This window comes from Callorhinchus milii, unplaced genomic scaffold, assembly GCF_018977255.1.
Source record: "Callorhinchus milii isolate IMCB2004 unplaced genomic scaffold, IMCB_Cmil_1.0 Scaffold2, whole genome shotgun sequence".
Taxonomy (NCBI): domain Eukaryota; kingdom Metazoa; phylum Chordata; class Chondrichthyes; order Chimaeriformes; family Callorhinchidae; genus Callorhinchus; species Callorhinchus milii.
In genome coordinates, this window is record NW_024704743.1 from 122,875,962 (window position 1) to 122,879,786 (window position 3,825).

Genomic DNA, 3,825 nt, shown 5'->3' on the forward strand with positions numbered 1-3,825 from the left:
TAGAGGCAAAAGAGGTAGAGAGACACAACAGTTGGAGATTAGCTCGAGGAGGAAGCTGAGATCTCCAGTCTGCCGCTGTTGTCCAGACTACGAGAATGGGTGGTATGTTTCCAGTTGTTCTGTTTTAAGGCAGACGAAGATCAACTACAGGAGTGTGTGTTGCGTCTGAGACTCAGTAGATAGGTTAGGCATCATGAGAAGCGCTGGTGTAAACGATCGTTTATATCGAGTGTGTCAGGGCCACTCTTCGTGAGTTTGGGAAATTGAGTTTTGTTGAGGGCAGATACTGCGGGAGTCGGTAACATCTGAGGTGTAATTCCAGAGGCCAATCTCCGCGTGTGTGTGGTTAGAAATACAGACTCGGGTGCCGTTCGTCCAGAAGTTACAGTGATACCCAGTCACATGTTGCTGGTCTGGAGCTTGGGGCAGCAGTGTGTGTTGTAGGGTATTGTCGGACTAAAGTACTGAGCCATACAAGAACATATGCTGTGTGTAAGTGTGCATTTGGTAAGTGTTAAAATGTTATATGTGTACTGGTAGTATTACAATTGTAGAACGAAGGTCAGGCTCTGCTTAATTGAATAAACCTTATACTCTTATTACCAACTTGTGTGGGGAAAAACTTTAGCTGAGGACTGTTTGGGTTGCTCTTCTCAGAGAATAGTTAGGGAGGCACCTGAATCGACCAATAATATGCAGAGTGGCCTCAAACTCATGCTGTGACTGTTGGCCTTCCCCAGATAGCCACCCGAGAGACTGCAACATATCCCACAGAGCCCAGGGAACGTCATTGCGGGCTTGAGAGGCCTTCGTGGCCGTCCAGTGCTTTAATTCCCTGCTGTATTTTAGAGCCTGTAATTCTTTAAACAGTTCCCCATATGTGAGTCGGTGACGGTATCCTTGCCGATTACCGTGACCCCCTCTACACGGTCCCTGAGGTGTATCTTGATTCAACTTCAAGGGATTGTTAGCAAAATAGCCCATTTTGATCATTTTTATAGCCTCAGCCTCTCCCACTTGTTGCTAGATAAAATGGAGGAGATCTCTAGCCCACGTGAACCGTCATTGCATGTAATGTGGATTTGGGGGATCAATTTGTTTTTGATCAGTTTGATTTTCAGATTTGTCCTTGCTCTTTAGCTGGCTAATTTCCGCCACCTTTTGTATTTTTCTTTATTTTGGGATGTTTCCCAGAATAGCGTCATTTTGTGAATGACATCCGCAAGCGGCTCCTTGGATCATACCATATATTTACGGTTTTATGCAACCCTGGGAGCAAATTTCCAATTAATAGTGTTGGTAACTGAATTGGCGTGTCTTTGTGCTTCTCACTGCCGTTGAGTAAAAACAGGTGCTGTATAGATTTGGATGCCCCCTGACTGCTGTCTCTATTCTACTTATTTTTCAAAAAAGATTCTCTGGTTTTATTTTTAATCTTGTTACGTAGAATTACATAGAATATACAACACAGAAACAGGCCATTCGGCCTAACTGGTCTATGCAAGCGTTTATACTCCATCTGAGCCTTCTCCCGCCCTTCCTCAACGAAGCCTATCAGCATAATCTTCTATTCCTTTCTCCCTCATGTACGTATCTAGCTTCCCCTTAAATACATCTATGCTATTTGCCTCAACAACTTCTTGTGGTAGAATGTTCCACATTCCCATCACTCTCTGAGTAAAGAAGTTTCTTCTGACTTCCCTATTTGGTTTATTGGTGACTATTTTATGTTGATGGCCCCTGGTTTTGGACTTCACCACAAGTGGAAACATCTTCTCTGTGTCTACCCTATCAAAAATTTTCATAAGACCTCTATCAGATTACCCCTCACCCTTCTTTTTTCAAGAGAAGAATCCAAGCCTGTTCAGCCTTTCTTGATAAGCTTTTAATTCTTGTAATAAACCATTTATTTTAATTCTTTATCGATGTCCGTTTGGTTTTCGATCCATCATCTTTTGTAGCATAACATGGTTAATCATCGTTCCCAGATAACAGTGGGGAGGCAGGAAGGAAGACGAAGGAGAAAATTGGGTATAGGACAGGGGATGATTGGTTAAATAGGTGTTAGTAATGCAAAGGGGGGGTATTGCAACAAAACAGGGTTGGAAAACAAATCCAACAAATATTCCCGCCATTTCCAGCACCTCGAGCGTGATCTAAGCATACCTTTTCCTCCCTCCACTTGACTTCCTGGTTCATTCCTCCATCACCGATATCAAATGCAAATGCGCTACATCAAATGCAAGGATTATTATTATTATTATTATCACCACCACCAACAGTTGCTGTCCTCTCCCTGGCACCTTCCCATGCCAGCACAGGAGATGCAATACCTGCCCTTTCACCTCCTCCCATACCACTGTCCAGGGCTCCAAACACAGATTTCAAGTGAGACAATGATTTACGTGAACTACTACAAATGTAGTTTACTGCATTTCCTGCTCACGACGTGGTCTCCTCTACATCGGGGAGACAAAACACAGATTGTGTGACCGATTTGCCGAACATCTCCATTCTGTCCACAAGCACAACCTGAGCTTCCGGTTTCTCGCCACTTCAACTCTCCCTCCCACTCGCACTCTGATCTCTCCATCCACAGTCTCTTATGCTGTTCCAATGAGCCACAGCGCAAGCTCGAGGAACAGCACCTCATTTATGTCAAGGAACTTACAGTTCTCTGGCCTCAACAACAACAACAAGATTGCATTTATAGAGCGCTTTCACGTCGGGAGGACGTCCCAAGGCGCTGGACAGTTGGGTCAGGACCCGAGCATTGGGGGGAAATGGTCAGGGTGAGGGGAGGGAAGGGAGGGAGCGAGGAGGGGGTAGAGAGTCGAGAGGGGAGCTGAAGGCACGGTCGAAGAGAAAGGTCTTGAGACCGGCCTTGAAGGAAGAAAGGGAGGAGGCGGCGAAGGCACTGGGGGATAGAGTTCCAGAGCCTCGGGGCTGAGAGGCTGAAGGCCCGGCCACCAATGGTAGGGCGGTTAGGGTGGGGGATGTGGAGCAGACCAGAGCCAGAGGAACGGAGGGTACGGGCAGGTAAATAGGGGGGTAATAGGTCGGAGAGGTAGGAGGGAGCGAGGCCGTGAATGGCCTTGTAGGTGAGGATGAGGATCTTGAATTCAATATTGATTTCAACAATTTCAGACCATAACAGCTCACCTTCTCCCACCCCCTCTTCTGTGACTATTACCACATCATCTGGATCCCAGACACATCTATTCTCTCTCTCTGGTCTGCCTATTTTGTTGCAATTACCCACCATATTTTGTTTTGCATCATTAACACCTCTTTATAACCCATCATCCCGTCCTCTACCCCATTTTCTCCATTATCTTCCATTCCCATGACTCCCCCCTCTCTGTTAGCCCTTAAAAGCCTCTCCCTCCCAACGTGCCCCAATTCTGATGAAGGGTCGTGGACCCAAAACGTCTACTCACTTTCCTTTCTCCATAGATGCCGCCTGACCTGCTGAGTGTTCCCAGCGACTTCTGTTTTTCTTTCAGATTTCCAGGACCTGCAGTATTTTGCATTTTATCTTAAAATTAGACCGAGTAGGCCATTTAGGACTGAAATCAGGAGGATATTTTTCACCAAAAGGTAGCGGAAATCTGGAACTCTCTGCCCCTAAAGGCGGTAGATGCTGAATTCATTCATATTTTCAAAACTGAGGTGAATAGATATTTGTTAAGTCAGGGTACCCAGGGATATGGGGCAAAGGCAGGTAATTAGACTTGAGGTGCAGATCAACCATGACAGAATGGTGGAACAGGCTTGAGGGGCTGAATGGCCTGCTCCTGTTTCTACGTTGCTAACCCTGACCTG